The sequence below is a fragment of the Callionymus lyra genome, chromosome 16 (genome assembly GCF_982586985.1).
Source record: "Callionymus lyra chromosome 16, fCalLyr1.hap1.1, whole genome shotgun sequence".
Taxonomy (NCBI): domain Eukaryota; kingdom Metazoa; phylum Chordata; class Actinopteri; order Syngnathiformes; family Callionymidae; genus Callionymus; species Callionymus lyra.
The window spans coordinates 11,778,775-11,796,590 of NC_141833.1; the positions used below are offsets into that span (position 1 = coordinate 11,778,775).

Here is a 17,816-nt window from a genome sequence, read left to right on the forward strand (position 1 = left end):
TGCTGTACAGAGTAGTGGACATTTAAAGGTATACATTTACTAAACTCTACCATCCAATAACAGAAATAGATTTATTCAGAACAATTGAGATAAACTGGAATTCATATTTAATTAATAGATATTTGACCCATAAAATATGCTTAGTCTTGTTAATTATAAAATAGGAAATAATTAAAAAAGATACATATCAAATTAAAATGTTTTCCGTGGATTTAATTCTAAAGTAATGCTCTTGAAATGATGAATATGATGTTGGTTCCCGCTTCAAACTCCTTCACAGACTCTCACCGAGTGATTAATATTCATAAGTGTGTTTCATGGATTAGTCAGGTCTGGCTGCCGGGGTGTTCCGGGGGCCCGTCTGAAACGGCCCCCCACATATATATATATATATATATCTGTAGGTTAGATGCATGTGAGGATGAGATCCAATCTCACCCTCAGTCAAGCGTGTAAGCCACACACCCGTGTCATTGTGTCATGACAGCTTCACATGGGCCTCAGTGTAGCAACTCAGGAGGATGTTGAGAAAATCCCTAAATCAATTCTTTATACAGGTTTATACTGGATTATTTAAAATGATTTAAATTAAATTAAATGTAATAGTCGCTCCTTCACTTCCTGTTTCCCTTCTATAGATCTGTATCTGTCTCTGTGTTCGACTATTCTTGTCTGATATGATCCTCTTTTTTAATTTCTGGCAGAAATAGATCTAAAATACTACATCATGATGGTTCAATCCTGGCAAGACCTGGTGGGTTGGCAGCATTGCCACCCCACCCCCCCCCCCCATCCTTCCGAGCCACCACAAGCACCCGCAAGGCCAGTCATTTTTCACCCCGGCCTTAAGGGCCCCTGACAAGTCTGGGAGAGGGTCTGCCTCCGTGTCAGCCCTGACACCTCCGGTATAGCCGCGTTAATTATGGGCATCTGCTCGGACGCCCCAGTCTGGGGGCCTTCCAGGGTCTTTGGCTGTTGTCATAGGGATGGTGGAGGACCGTTGGTGGAACAGACAGGGACCCCGTTATTCTCCCGGGGGGTGGCCAGACATGACCCCCCACGATTCACTGCTTTTGATTTGGGTGGGAAAGGAGATGCGAGCCAGGAGAGTCGGAAACAGAAGAAAAAAATAAAATAAAAGTAAAGCTCAAATATGAAGTATATTTCGTGTATAAATATTACACACTTGCATATTTACATTCATGGGACTCAGATTTACTTTACATTTGATTACATTGGTTATTATATTAGTTATTTTTAAGATTTAACTCCTTGGATATTATTTAAGTTCAGACTGTATTTCAATGTGTCAGCAGGAAAATCGTTTAATTTTATAAATAGTGTTTTTAATGGAAAAAGAATAAAGACACAGGCAAACACACACACACACACACACATAAACACACACACACACAGTCAGTCTCCGTCTATGCATAAATGAAGTATTGTCTTGTGAAATGCCTTGTAGTGTTTTCCCACACCTCCTCCCCATTTGACGTCTCTTTTGTCAGCCCTGGTGAAAGAAGATTGATGGAGCTGAACTCAGGCTCTGTCTGACCCGGAGCCCCGGCACGGAGCGCCCCCTGGCTGTGAGGAGACGAAGTGTCGCTTCTCAGCGAGATGACGTCGAGAAATGATGTGGAGGTTTCTGACCTTCTGACCTCTAAAGCATGTATTTCTGTCTCGTTGGCAGAGAAACAAAACAATATGAGATATAATACACAATATACAATACAGTATATACACTTAATGATCAATGTATTCGATGAAAGACGAAATTAATATAGATGTTCAAAGCTGAACGTAATTCCAATGTTTCTCTGTAATTAAACTTTTTTTTTATTCAGACCTTTAAAGTTCAACATTCCTGCTCCAAAAAAATAACCCCATTTAAAGATTGATAGTGATTAAATAAATAGATTAAATGTCATCTGGGATTTCTACATATTCATAATTGACCTAGTTTGTGAAAGATATAAACCATCATTTGCTATTTAGGATGAAATAAATAACTGTGTGAATTCATTATATTGCACAGGGAATAAAAAAACTTACGTGAAGTCAGAACATAATTTAGAAGAAATGTATATTATCTTAAAAAAATTATATTTTCTGTAAGATTATTTAATTTGCATTGTTAAAGAAGGATACAAACCACATACTCTTGTCTTTAACATTAGCAAATAAACATAGAAAAGCTTGATTGTCGCTGAATGAAAAATCACACATATACACATATGACTGGTTGGACAACCATTTTAAAAGTCATTAGGAACACAACAAAAATCACCAAAACAACAACAATCACAAAACAAAAACAATAAATAAAAACCATAACAAACAAATGTATTGTTCCATTGGCATTTTCTCTGAAAGCAACTTCCAGCCATTTATGAATATTCACTCTTGTTATTGTATAAAAATAAATACAGATATGCCAGAAATAAGAGCTACTTATTAAATAAAAATGTTTGTTGTTTCTATTTTCTTGTATACAATATATTCGTAATGGTAATCCACTCGTATTGTTTCATATATTTTGTTAATACTTTACATATTTTCCTATTAAGCCCATTAAAGCGTCTGCAACTTTGGATTTAGACAAACATTTTCAAGTTAACCGTTGTGTAATAAAAGTATTTTATGAAAAATATACAAATTTTCCCGGGAGACGCTTGAACTGATGAAGGACTTTAAGTGTTGCGCGTGCTCTGTACTGACACCATCCGGGTTATTGAAGTATTGCTGCGTTTATTTTACTGATATTTTGAGTTTCAGCCTAAACTATTTATTATTTGAACTGGATAAAATCTTGATATCCTACACCAAAGATAACAATAAGAACTTTTGTATTACTTTAATTCGCAAAACACTTTAAAAATATTTGTATATTAATCTCAAAAACAAGAATACAATTAAATGATCCATTTGTTCTTTGTAACGTTTTTTCTAACCAGTACTCGTTTAAGCAATACTTTTCAAATTTTAAATAAGTGTTTTGTTGTTTGTACCTAATGAGTAAGAGATGTTTAAAATAAAATAATGTGACACAAAAGATCGCCACAAGATAGCAGCAAACTCCAACGTAGCACGCATGTCCACTGGACGCTATTGTTGCAAGAAGAGCTGAGATTACGGATGTTTTACACACAAAGAAACAAACACTAATAAATCAAAACTACAAATAATGTTTAGCAAAGTTCATTCTTACGGAAAAGGTTCAGATTTGACCAATTTACTTTTCAGCAAAACTTGCCAAACTAATGTAAATATAGAAGCAAAAAAAGGTTAAAATTAGTGTTTATTTTAATGTAGAGTATGCTAGTTAGGGTCTTAACTTAAGCAAATAAGAAGCTCCCTTACAATATAAAACCAAACATTTTCATCTCACTATGGTTTTAAGCTAGCAGAAAACATTTACTGTTCAGTGATGTTGAAAACAACCAGTAATCGATTCTTGTTTTTTTTTATCCAACCAGGAGCTCCAAGAGGGGATGACAGAGATATGAGTCACTCACAGTCATAAAAACAATCCAGCTAAAACTGAGTTTTCACCGTCTGTTATTTGAGCCTCTATTACTGTGTCAGAGCAAGAAGTCACCGGGGACCAGTGGGGGTGTGAAGTGGCGGACATTCGATTTTACAGAGGCTGTGAGAGAAGCCACAGCTTCTCTGGGGCTCAGAAGAAAGTCAGGTCACCATTAAGATGCAAGTAAGGAGACAAAATAAAGAAGAAGCTGAATCAAAAGAGAAGGGGAAGGAGGAAACCAGTGTGGTTACTATGGCGACTGTGAAATAGATGTGAAATTATGACCCAGGAAAGGATTTGCTGGTGAGAGTAACCACTTAACAAGAACTCCAGGAGGAAGCAAATCAACTTCAGCTGTCATCGGTGTTTAGAGGAAACCATCCCTTTTGATGTGTAGATCACTTTGGAGTTTTATTACTTTAAACCAGTCATTTAAACAATGTTGGTGCTGAACACACTACTGGTGTTGGTTTGTTTTTGGGTTCATCTGCCTGTAGGCAAAATAACTTTTGGTCGGGACAAGGAAACCATGATTACGTATTTGACCTTTTTATGAGTTTCTTTTTGTATTTATGAATATTTTGAAGGTTTTGTCAAACACTTTTATGGCAGAAAAACTGCTGCTGCTAATGGTTCCCACTGCGATAGTAACTAGCAAACACACTCACAATCAAATCACCAACAAATATAAAATGTAATAGACTATAGGGATAGAATAGTTTGTTCGACATTGTTTTAGGAAGCTTGGTAACTCTCGAGATTTAAACAAAGCTAAAATGGTAAAGATTGTGATCTTTTATCTTTTGAGGAATATTTTTTAAGCCCAGTGGTTTTTATCAGCACTATTCTCAACAGTGAATAACAGTGTCATCAGAATATTAAATTATTACATTTTTAACATTTTCTATTGAAAGGTTATTGTCATTTTAAGTGTTGAATCATAAAAAATGGAATGGTTTCCATATTAATAGGTTTAATGTGTTTTTATTGAAAAAATGTACTCAATATACTAAAAGATTGAACGTGTTTTTTTTGTAACAATAAAAAAACGTCAAATAAAAATCACATAGAGTTTGATATTGTAACTCCAATAATGATAAAAAGTAATGTTTAAATTCAATATTTTTTCAGTGAAATTCAAAATAAAAGACCTGGCATTGCGTAGTATTGTATTTGATGAATGTTTTTTAACTTTTGAAATGTTAAATTCAACCATTCAATATTTTGATTCTGATACTGATATACTTCCATAGTTTCTCTATAACAATCTCTTTTATTTAGTCTTGTAAGATGAGCTCCTTGTCGGAGGTATGTGCCCTCGTAATGGTTTTCAACTTTGATTTAATTTTCTTTTGAGTCCTCTCAAATCACGTGACCTCATGTGACCAAGATTTTCAGGTCAAAGATGCTTCGAGTGTATCGTTTCTTTGTCTCGTGACAACAATGAGGCTGTTTTAAGCATCCTGCCTATGAAGGACCACGCCGTACCTCAGAGCTTTGACAGAATCGTTTCCTGCTTTAAAAGCTTTCTATGGGGATGAAAGCAGGTCGAGGAGGACGGAGGCTGCGTGCGACACAGATGCTACACACTCATTAGACACAGACACACACAGCAGCTGCTCCGACACATATGACCTGGATTTTAACTGCCAAGGTGGATCACGGCCTAATTGAGCATGTAAAAGACCCCCCCCCCTTACCGTGTGTTTGTGTCTTTATTCCCATGACGTATGACGGAGAAATGCCATCACCCCGGTCTGAATTAAAACAGCCTCGCACACCCACTCACAAAAACAAAACAAAGAAAATCCAATCCTGAAGAATCGACTTCAAAGTAACAAACATTTGCCAAATACGGCGAAAAAAACGTAATCCAGTTTTTGAAGTGTGCCAATATTTGTAGTAATCACTGCAGAACATGTTTTTCAATCAGGGTTTTAATTTTTAATTCTCTATATCCACGGACTTTCGGCGCTGCTTATTATTTGTGTTTTGATGATATTTTCTCTTCAAACATCTTTCATCCTCAACCCCCGTCGCTGTCAGCGCCCGGGATTGATCACCAAATATAAAGACTGTTTTCGTTGAGCTAAATTTAGGCGTCTGTCTTAAATTAGAAACATCTTCACCCTGCGATAGGAAGTACAAGTGCTCGAGTCAGCCATCTCATCAGGAGTATTGTTGAGAGTACGCAGTACTGTATCAGAATCAGAATCAGAATCCTTTATTTGTCCCGCGAGGGGAAATTCGGTTCAACAACAGCCAGAGCAATATACCAAGAAAATAAAACACCCAAAAATAAAAAATAATAAAAAGAAAAAAAAAGAAAATCTAAATAGAATAGAAAATAAATAAATCTGCACTATATTATATATTCACAATCATATTTACAAAAATAACAAGAAAGGTGCAGTTAAATAGTTATCTTGGTGTGTTTTTGTTGAGGAGTCTGATGGCAGCAGGGAGGAAGGACCTGCGGTACCTCTCCCTCACACACCGGGGATGGAGCATCCTATCACTGATGGAGCTCCTCAATGCCCTCAGTGTGTGCTGGAGAGGGTGAGATAAGTTCTTCCTCATGGAGCCCAGCTTGAGTTCGTCAGGAGCCGCAGAGAAGCATGTGAGGGTTGTGCACGATAGGTACGAGGACAAATAGGAATAGTGGGTTGCATTAGTGCAAGTCCTGGGTCAGACAGAACGTTCACATATTCAGTTGTGGATCCAAAACTTTTATAAATCGAGCTCCTAAAATGTTTCAAAAGTTATTACTTTATAAAGTTTTCTACCGTCTGAAATCTCGGCGAACGAGAGGTTACGAGAGCAGAATCCATTATGAGGTAACAGTGGGCTTCACTCCTCCTCTAGCCAGCTGTAATCACACACCGCTTTGTTTATACAACGAGTCCCTTGGAGGTTGAAATCGGGAGTGATGATGCGCAGTGACAAACCTTGATGTTTGACCAATCTCAGAAGAGTGGGTGTGGTTATGGTAAACAATATTTAATCTCAAGAAAAAACAAAGTGTTGTCAGTGGGCGGGGCTTAAGCACATTTTTAAATGTAAATATTTGAATGAAAAGAAAGTTTTGTACAAACAGACACTGATGAGGATAATAGATTCCTTCTATTTAAGAGACACTTATATCATCGCATTGGTTGGCCTTTAACGAAACCTAAACAATTTGAATATAGTTCCTGTGTATATTCTTCAATAGCTAATGTGGTTATTGCTAATACTCGCTAAAAACTGTTATATTTCAGATTAGAAATCTGTGTTTACAATGTATCATGAAGCCAATCACTATCGAAAGAGTAATATTTGGAGCAAATATTGCAAAAAAACATTACTCTCTTGTCGATGTGGATGGTTTGTGTTATCGTCTCAGAACACTTACACTTGGGCACCATTGTCTTTGGTTCCTGTTAGTATTTGTTGATTTGTAGTTAAAGCAGAGATTCATGAAATCAAGATGATTTTATCTCACTTCCCCTAGTGCTAGAACGGAGCAACTGTAATTTTGCAGGATCTCTGATGCATCCATGCCAAATATCGCATAAACATCTGTTTATAAAACAAGATAAAGGCTCTTGTTGGGTCATCTCCTCTTTTAACCCTTTTGTCAGGGTCAGGGTGACCCGAAGGACGGAAAACAAATGTGGTATCCCTTGTGTGGTCTCTGGGTCAAGGTAACCCAAAAGAACTACATATGTATTTCTCGAAGCCAGTGAGGTTGTCGACCTCAGACACAACAAAAGGGATAGCATAAACACAATCGTTTTCAGGGCCACCTGGAACCCTGAGATAACACCAGGGTTAGCCTTCATTTAGAATCAGGCTCTCAGGAGCTAATAAGTGTCATGGTAAGAGAGGTTATCAGGGGGATCGGAGACCATGTTCAGAGCCAGTAACACTGACAAAAGCAGACCTAGTGAGGGCAGCGAGGAAGCTGCTGCTGCTGTCAGTGAGATTTACCTTAAAATAGAAAATCTGACAAAAGGGTAGACAGTGGACGAAGGGTACAAGGATCTGTAGGATAGGTGAGGGTACAGTGTGACATTGCCTAATGGGGAACTCTGAAAGAAGTGGAGCTAAAGTGTCAATATTACTTATCTATTAGCCGTCACAGACATACTTTGGTGGAAGACGGTGGCAACCTTTTTCACAATGATCCGGTCTCTAATTGCTCTAAAAAGCCTCTGGAGCCTGAACTTTTGAACTGAAAGAAGATAAAAGTACTCTTCCATGCTGCTGACTAAGTGTCTCGGCCCGGCCATTATTATTTTAATGCCTGAAGCCCATTCTGCCGTGGTTCTGAACTTCTTTTAATGCCGGGGCGGCCATTTTAAGGCGCGCTTATAACACTCGACAAAATCCAGAATGTCCGAGCTCCTTCCAGGTGAAGGTTCAGTTATGATTTTATTGCCGCCATTTAATTAATCCATCCGTTTCAGAGTCTCCAGCTTCTTCTGGAATACCATTTATGTTCTCTACATGTGGTTGATCCAGACGTATTTCTTAACCTCTTATGCCTCAGCTCCTGTTTTGGGTCCTGGGTCAAGGTGAACGACCTACCTGGGTTCCATTAAGACGTTTGCAGTGGTGGAGGTTCTTCACTTTGACCCTGAGACAACACGAGGGATACTACAAACACCTTTGTTTTGAAGCCTCCGGGTCATCTTGACCCTGAGATAACACAAGGGATACCACAAACACATTTGCTTTGAGGCCTCCTGGTCATCTTGACCCTGAGATAACACAAGGGATACCACAAACACATTTGTTTTGAGGCCTCCTGGTCATCTTGACCCTGAGATAACACATAGGGATACAACAAACACATTTGTTTTCAGTCCTCCAGGTCATCTTGACCCTGAGGTAACACAAGGGATACCACAAACACATTTGTTTTGAGGCCTCCTGGTCATCTTGACCCTGAGATAACACATAGGGATACAACAAACACATTTGTTTTCAGTCCTCCAGGTCATCTTGACCCTGAGGTAACACAAGGGATAACACAAACACATTTGTTTTGAGGCCTCCTGGTCATCTTGACCCTGAGATAACACATAGGGATACAACAAACACATTTGTTTTCAGTCCTTCAGGTCATCTTGACCCTGAGGTAACACAAGTGATACCACAACCACATTGTTTTTCAGGTCTCCGGGTCATCTTGACCCTGAGATAACACAAGTGATACCACAAAAACAATGTTTTGAGGCCTCCGGGTCATCTTGACCCTGAGATAACACAAGGGATACCACAACCACATTTGTTTTGAGGCCTCCGGGTCATCTTGACCCTGAGATAACACAAGGGGTACCACAAACACATTCGTTTTGAGGCCTCCGGGTCACCTCGACCCTGAGATAACACAAGGGATACCACAACCACATTTGTTTTGAGGCCTCCGGGTCATCTTGACCCTGAGATAACACAAGGGATACCACAACCACATTTGTTTTGAGGCCTCCGGGTCATCTTGACCCTGAGATAACACAAGGGATACCACAACCACATTTGTTTTGAGGCCTCCGGGTCATTTTGACCCTGAGATAACACAAGGGGTACCACAAACACATTTGTTTTGAGGCCTCCGGGTCACCTCGACCCTGAGGTAACACAAGGGTTAAGACAGTGAAGATGATGTTGTTCTGCACTTGTTTGTTTGAGATGTGTTCAGTTCTTCCTGGATGTATTCTTAAGGGAAAGACAAGCTTCTCGGTGTCAGAGAAGAGCAGACGAGGTAAAATGCCTGAAGTCGTCTCCTGTTAAGGTTCAGTGTAATCCAGAAGTACAGTCACGGGGCAACCAAAGTTCAGCTCGTGTGACAACTTAATTATTTAAAATAAAGCAGTGCCAGGGAGTGACTCACTCGATTCTCACGGAAATGGGTTTGGTAAGAAAACTGATGTCACACAGTAGTTAAGTGTACACTTGTACAAACTAAAAGGCTGTATAATCGACTCTTAAGAGGTTGCGAATAAACTAGTGAGAGGCTTGCTATAAATACTGTTGATAGTGGTGAGAAATACTGCGTACTTTCGTATTGTTCCAATACCAATAAAACACTGGTCCTGCCTCGTATCAGACAGTGATTTGTTTTATTATTTGAGTTTGATAAGTAGAGCATTAATAATTTACAGTAAGACAGCTGAACTTCTAGAATTAGGTGTAAAAACTTTCTTTAACCCTTGTGTAATCTCACGGTCAGGGTGACCGGAAGGCCCGAAAACAAATGTGTTTGAGGTATCCCTTGTGTTGTCTCTAGGTCAAAGTGAGAAACTTCCAGAAATACATATGCAGGCCCCCCGAAAGGCCCCGATACATTTGCTTGACCCAAAGATAACACAAGGGATACCCCAAACACATTCATTTTCGGGCCTTTGGGTCACCTTGACCCCTGAGATAACACAAGGATTAATTTGGCTTTTATTTTCTCCTCTCCTGTCCATCACTTGACCCGGTCATTACAACTGGAACCTACACTTTTGCAGCCGCTACTGAATCTTGCTGGTTCCAGTCCGCAGTGTCAGATAGTAAATCCTGTACTACTTATGTTGATCTCCCTGTTTTTTCTCTTTTTTTCCCTTACAGTTTTGTGTTTTGAATTTCTGACTTGTGTCTCTCTTTCTATCAGGTTCTTCGGTTTTGTTCTTTTGACAATTTCAACCTGGAAATGGAAGTTTTTAGAATGAAGATTTTGGATATTTAGTCTTAGTCGCCCTTTTGCAGCAGAAACCAACAGAGGCTCAGAGTTGCTGCTGGGTTGAGGCAGAAATCAACAGGCAGCTCAGCCTTTTGAACTAAATGATTCATGAGGATAAATAAAATTTCACTTTCAAATGTTGAAATAACACTTTAGTCACAGTTCAAACTGTTGTTTTCATCCCCTTTTATTAAGGTCAGCGTATTTATTTCCCTTCAAAAACACACTTTTATAGACTGGCTTATAATTCTTATTATATATATTATTATTACTATTATATTATTATTATAAAGGTGTTCCATTTATTCACTGAATGCTGTTGAAATCAGGCGAGGTAGCAGACAGTACACAAAAGCAGGTCAACCCGAACCATGTCTGATTTGGGCAACGCTATTCCCCGGCGGTCGGGTTCCTGCCTCGTCTGCCCGACTTCCTCCGCCGCTATCGCCCAGATGGGACCCTCGGTCCGTCAGACCCTTCAGCTGCTCATGAGTCTCGCCAACTGTGGTATCAGCACGACACAAACAAACCGGACCCCCCCCCCACCCACCCCCCCCCCCCGTCTCCCCAACTGTTTTTTTATGTGCCTTGCTTACCCGTTTCGTTTGATGTCTTTGAGTTAACGGCCGTAAAAAAACCTGAGAGCACCAAGATCCTGAAGCAATTAACCGAGAACAGAAGCTTAAAAACACGAGCACGGTTTTGTTTTCTCTTCGATCTCATTACACTCTTCTATCCGCCGGAGCAGCGAGTCTAACTGGCTATTACCCGTTTACTAGTGTTGAGATGAGCCTGATAAGACGATAATAGCTTTCTGCCATCTCACCTCGTCCTTCTTTTTTTCCCCGTTTTCTTTTTTGTGTAATTTGACATTTATAGAAGTCACCTGCTCATTCAGAGTTGAAACCAAATTGTAATTGAGATTGTTTTCTTTCAGCTCGGAATATAACGGTCCTTTAATCTCCGACTCGTAATTGACGCTGTCATCAGTTTCCCATTAGATATATTTGCGCATGAATAATTTACAGGATGTTTCTTTAGGACTTAAATATCTGGTTTTCAAACTCACAACTAGCTCTTTGGAGATCTTCCCTCAAGCATTTTGCAGTAAAATGTCACACTTCTTTTTTCAGGGGTGGCGGGCGGGGGGGGGGGGCTCTACTCCTGACTTGTTTGCGGGGAATCAAAAATGCAGAAAGAGCCGGATGATCCCCCGCTGAACTGTTTGTCTGTGTGTTTTCCCATCAGCCTTAGAGCTCTGATGTGTCTCAGCCACCCCTCCGACTGGGACTTGAATGTTCCCAGTAAAGTCAACACAGCGGATCAGAGGCCAAGAGAAACAGGAGCGTCTACATTATCGTACAGTTTCTCCATCTGGAATAGTTTTTCCTTCATCGCACGCAACGGACAGGGTTTAATGTTTTACTAACTTAATGTAATGTCGTTCTTTTCACGGACCGGCCTCTAGATAAAAATACATCTTAACATAACGCTGAATCAGCAGGAGATCTAGGCGTCGATTGAACATTTTCGATACAAATACCGATACCTTAAGTTACTTCGGTTCCTCAACTATACCTTTTTAAATACCAATGACACAAATCTTGAGTTTACATTTTCAGCAAAGTGCCAGTCATTTACACTCCAAGCTTACAGGACAAACATGAAATAACTTCTAGTACAAAATAACTAATGCAAACCATCAAATACTCAGTCCTTTTAGAAACATTATCGTGGCTACTTTCTCGGGATAAGCGTACTTGTCAAAAAAAATCTAAGGATGATGTTTGAAAACAGAGATGCCTGGTTGCTAAGGATAGCACTGTCCTTCTCAGTGACTCTGAAGAGAAGATAAACATAAAACTAAACTATCGGTTAGCTGTTTAACTAGCAATAAACCCATAAAGTAATGCTAAACAATAATATCTTAAGTTAGCTTCATCTTTATTCAAGGTGTTCTCAATTATTTTTCCATCTTACTCACTGTGTGATGCATAAACGTTAAGTACATTTACCTGTTGATGTCCCAGATATAGAGCCTTAGTTGATGCTCTCAGACGTTATGGGATTCTGGCGATGGAGACTTTAAATCAGACGGTTCTGTCAGGTTAACAGATGGACTTGAATGGACCACTCTTGAGTCAAACATGAAGAAACTTTTTTGCTCTTGAATTGATTCCGTGCTAGTTCAGGTGCTTCAACAAATCACATGGTTTAACCCTTTTTGCACATGTTGCATCGCACCAGCTCAGGTTTATACATCACGTTCAAAGAATGACAAGGTCATCTTATGAACCCACAGTGCTAACAATGGTGTCGTCCTAGTGATGCATAAATATCTATGTTCATGAACCCGTCTGTAAACTTCACAGAAGTCTTAGCATGTGATTTACCTCCGGCTGGTAAAACAAATAGCATCGATGAGGTATGAAGCCTGTTTTGATACTCAGTACTACCTCAATCATTTTGGTCGGTCCCTCCAAAGAAGTGAAGTTTGATACACAGTTATACTTGGGCCTTATATATAGTTCAATTGTTTTTTATTAATACATTTGACTGACACAAGCGCCTTGAGTCACAGAGGAAAATCCAATCCCTTTTAAAATCGCCATTTATACACCATTTATTTTTGACTGTTTGATGGTTTGTTTTTGCACTGTTTTTATTTTCCTCATTTCCTTCCGCACTATTTTTGATATATTTTTGTATGTGTAACTTATCTTTACCTATAATGCTCGTGTAATTATTGTTATAAACCTATTCTGAAGACAGCCACGAAAAATTCCATGTATATATACTAATACGTACTGGTGAATAAAGCTGCTCTCGAATCTTGAATCTTGAAATAAATCACCCTGCGACATTAAAATTGAATAGAACAATCAATTATTATTACTTTCTTTTTTCTGTGCGGGTCCATGAACAAATGTCTTCATGGACCAGTACTGGTCCCTGGGTAGCCAGGTAACACTACAACAATTAAATATTGATCGGAAACGGTCAAATCAGTGGTAGAATTGGAAGCTCCTTCACTATAAATAGCTGCTGTCGGAGCTTCATGAATCAGTGTCAGTTCAGTAGGTGGTGCTCTCCCTCTTAAAATGAAGCGAGGGAATAGCTGTTTAAAGAGAAGAACAAAGAGTGCCATCTAGTGGGCTCGGAAAATAAGCACAGTGCTTCATGAAGCACCACTCTTTCACTATGAAGAAGGATGTTGTTTGTTCCAGTTTTCTGTTTGTTCATTAAATTTAAAAATGTATGAAACGATGGCAACTATTTTGTTTCGGAAATCAATGTTTGTGGTATTTAAATAACCAGATCCATTCATTTGAAAGCCAATGTTGCCGTCTTTCCGCTGAGCTAATTGCTATCAATGATGTTTCAAATGCTAAAAATGAAATAAAAGTATATCGACCACATGAATAAAGAGCAATGTGCTTCTAAAGTGCTTCTCCAGTAACAAATATAACAGGATATGAGACTTAAACAAGTGTCTTCACGTAAAAGCTTAGATAAGAATTATATCAGGCTTCCTGTTAACCTACTTTAAAACTGTCAAGCGTCGCTACAGCGGGTCTCACAGTGGTCATCCTGACCCATTAACAGTCTATAACCAGCTCGACATAAAGGAGAAAAAATGCATTATTCAGATCCTGCGGCCGATGTACAGTACGATGAATAACAAAAGCACTTCATCGTGGAGAGAAGCCCATGTTGGTGACTCGCTCACTTGGCCCTGATGATGCATCCGAAACAGCATCTGATCCATTACGTGGTCCCTTAGAGTATTTATTTGAGGAAGCATCTGGTATTTCCAAAAACTCTCTCTTTAGTTAGTATCCGACATTTAAAATATAATACTCGTTCATATGCTGTTTTGGCTCTGAGTGTTTGAGGTTTAATGCTTGAGCTAATGGTAAATAACAACATTGACATTCTAGACAACCTGCCAAGACACGTAAGACAAACACAGAAAATCAGGGAAAAGCCTGAACAAATAAAAAGGTCTTAAGATGTTTCTTGAAGGAGTCAGTAGATCATCAAACACAGAGGGAGAGGAAGATCGTTCTAAAGCTTAGGAGCAACAGTCTGGAAGGATTTCTCTCCTCTGGTCCTGAACCGTGTTCAGGAACCATCAGTAGATCCTGATCCACAGACCTCAGAGCCCGAGCTGGGGTGTAAGGCTGGATCAGATCAGTGATGTAAGGAGGAGTCTGACCATGAATAGATCTGATAGTAAGAACCAGAATTTTAAAGTTGATCCTGAAAGAAACTGGTGAGCCAGTGAAGAGCTTTAAGGATCGGGGAAATGTGAGTTCTTCTACTAGAGCAGGTCAGAATTATGGCCGCAGAGTTTTGTATCAACTGCAGGCGAGACAACTCCTTGTTTAGACACGAAAATAAAAACAATAGTGTAAACGAAAAGACACAAACACAAATATATGTTTATATTGTAACCTCGTAAATGTATGAGCACTGATTCATAATCTTTTAATACATATTCAATTTTTTTTATTTTTATCTTTTGTCATTTTAATTTTTTTCATTGATTATTATAATCTTTCTCTAAACATTCTAAAATGTAGCACAAGTGATTCTAGATGGACTCCAGGATCTCCAGGTCGTGTTCCGCGCCAGGAGGTGTGAGGTTTAGGATGTAATTAATTCACAGACACCAGATCAACCTTTAAGGTTTATGTAGGGGATTATGGTCATATCAAGTCCACCCCCCCACCCCCCAACACCCCTTCTATAATAACCCCCACACCCTCCCCCCTCCCACCTCAACCGGCACCCTCGACTCTGAATGGGGGGCGCTGGATCCGTCTGCTCGCCTCTTTGTTCAAACTGATTCCGAGCAGTGGAGGAAGAGGAGGAAGAGGAGGAAGAGGAGGAAGAGGAGGAAGAGGAGGAAGAGGAGGAAGAGGAGGAAGAGGAGGAAGAGGAGGAAGAGGAGGAAGAGGAGGAAGAGGAGGGAGCACCTTGACTGTGTGTGAGGAAGAGAGAGAGCGAGTCGCTCCAGTGGTCCAGCACACACACACACACACACACACACATTTGGTGCGAGGATGAAGGACGACTCCGCAGCTCACTGAAGTCTGGATAAAGACGCGTGTGCGCGCACTCAGTCTCTCTCTCTCTCTCTCTCTCTCTCTCTCTCTCTCTCGCGCGCGGGTCCAAAGTGCTGTTTCATCCTGGTTCCGATCACCTGCACCGGTCCACACATTCCTGAGGATCGCAGCACCGGAGAGACAGGACCAGTCTCCGAAGGTAAAGAGTCATCTTTTTTTTATCTCCTCTCTCTTAGTTTCTGTCCATCAAACTATAGAAACAGTTGCAGGCCGTATGCGATGGAATAAATGCGCAAAAAAAAAAAGAAGATCTGATCAGTTTTTTCCCCTGCAGTCCAATCAGAGACGCGCACAAACCGCGTGTGAGCTGTTGAATTATTTACAGGCCAGAGCTTTTAATATTGGTCTGTATTTACGAGCCATGTCAGGGCATGAATAAATCATCGTCTCAGCAAATAACCTTTTCAGCTCGTCCTTTACACGCGTTCATCACCCGGCGCGTCGTGTGGAAGTTTCCACGCGTGCTGCTCCCCACAAACCCACCTCAAAAGTTCGGTTCTGGGAAAAAAATTGCCATTTTTTTCATATTTTTATACGGTTCAGAAGTTTTTTTTCAAGTTGGAGGAGTACAATCGTTTAAAATTAAGGAGACTCTATGCCAAAACTGACAAGTTTATTATGATTTAAAATGAAAAACATAACTACTACTATATATACTATTACTTATTTTAGGTCGGTATGCGTTAAACAACATCCACCATTTGAGCCTCGTTTTCCGAATTAATAAATCTATTTTATTTTTCCTGTCTGACGACAATTTTTGGTAACATTTTCAAGACGTATTTTGCCATTTTAAGCTCTGATCATCAAATAACTCTTTAATGTCATTGTTCCGTTGTCGGGCCCTTTAGTAGATTTTATGTGGCCCAAGGTCTCCATTACAAACAGTAAAAAAAATATGAATACACTGTAAAAATGAGATCCAATGAGGCAAATGAAAGACCACAAAGTGGTGATGCTAATACCTTGATAGTGAAAAAGGTTTTTTCATGTCTTTCTGTGGAGAATTTAGTGTTTTTGAACTGGTTCAATGTTGTTCTTTTGTGGTTCACGATTGCTTACGTCATGAAATGTGCCCCCCTTCCAAAAAAGTTTGGACACCTCTGCTCTTGTCAGAGAAGATTCTCCTTAATTAATGATGTTTGCGGATGATATAGTCATGTGTCGTAAGGGTAAAGAGGAAAAGGGTAAGAGCTGGACAGAAGAGAAAACAAGGCAGGAAATGGTAGTTTCTGAATTTCATTAGAAGAGTCAGAGTTGAAGAGGCTCAGGTTTTCATTGTAGGTGACTTGGCAAGAAAAGTGTCAGGAAAGTCTGGAATGAAAATATTGCTTATATTGTTATTGACGGATACTATTGCTGTTCTTTAAAATTTCGTTTCTATACATGATGTTAAGACACACAATTGGGTGGTGTTAGTTCAGCACTACAAAAAGTGGACCAACAACTTTTTCCTTCAACTGAGAAAAATCTCTAAACTCAGGAAAATGGTGTCACAACACGATCTGGAGCTTGTAATCCATGCGTTTGTGTCTTCTCGTTTAGAATATTGTAATAGTTTATTTTCGTGTCTAAACAAGAAGGATCTGTCTCGTCTGCAGTTAATACAAAACTCTGCAGTCGCTCTAGTAGAAGAACTCACATTTCCCTGATCCTTAAATCTCCGCATTGGCTTCCAGTTTCTTTCAGGATCCATTTTTGAAATTCTGGTTCTTACTTTCAGATCTATTCATGGTCATGTAGGTATTTTTAACTGTGTATTGTTTTTGATTGTTCAAGTGCTTTGTGACCCTGGTCTAGAAAAGCTCTTTACAAAAAATGATCTAATTTTCAGGTCTTCAAACCATGTGCAGCTTAGAAAGAACAATGGCTCAGAATAGACTCATCAAGTGTCAGAGAGTGAAACACATATATTGTGCAGCCATTGAAAGGGATTCTAAGAAGAAAAATGTGTCGAAATTGATTCTGTCCTTCAATAGAAGAGTTAACCTTCAATGATAGATTCAGTTCTTACCTGCTCCGACGGAATTGTCGAGGCACAAACAGCATCTCAGTGTGAGTCCAATTTCAACTCGCGGATGCTCTCGCTATTTGCAAACCTCATTTTCACGCACATAAACACGCACAAACACACCGTGGGGGATCACAAAAAGTGGTGGAAGAAGCCGCTGGCCCGCTGAGTGACGCTACCGCGGGGCTGAATGGAACAGGTGTCGGTGAAATCTAATATGTAGATCAGAGTCTTCTGAGGATCAGCGTGAGCTGAACAAGTGCCAGGCTGTTGTCTGCGCTGTCACCTGGAGATGACATCACACAGGCACTCGACTCAAATCTTCCAAATGAGGTGTCAAGCAGGTGAATGGACCATTCAGAGGTTTGCAAACAAACATCTACAAATCACGGAGCGGAGAATAGTTTCGGTCGCCTTGACAAATGAGCTGTT

At 39.7% G+C, this 17,816-nt stretch overlaps 1 protein-coding gene across 1 annotated transcript in view; it reads left to right on the top strand.

Annotated features, from left to right (window-relative positions):
- Positions 1 to 15,320: 15,320 nt before the first annotated feature.
- LOC148063720 (neurocan core protein-like) overlaps positions 15,321 to 17,816 on the top strand; it is a 44,633-nt gene continuing 42,137 nt past the window's right edge. Inside the window, exon 1 of the mRNA XM_087811024.1 lies at positions 15,321 to 15,512. The gene's annotated coding sequence lies outside the window, so the exon portion shown is untranslated. The remainder of the gene's footprint in view (positions 15,513 to 17,816) is intronic.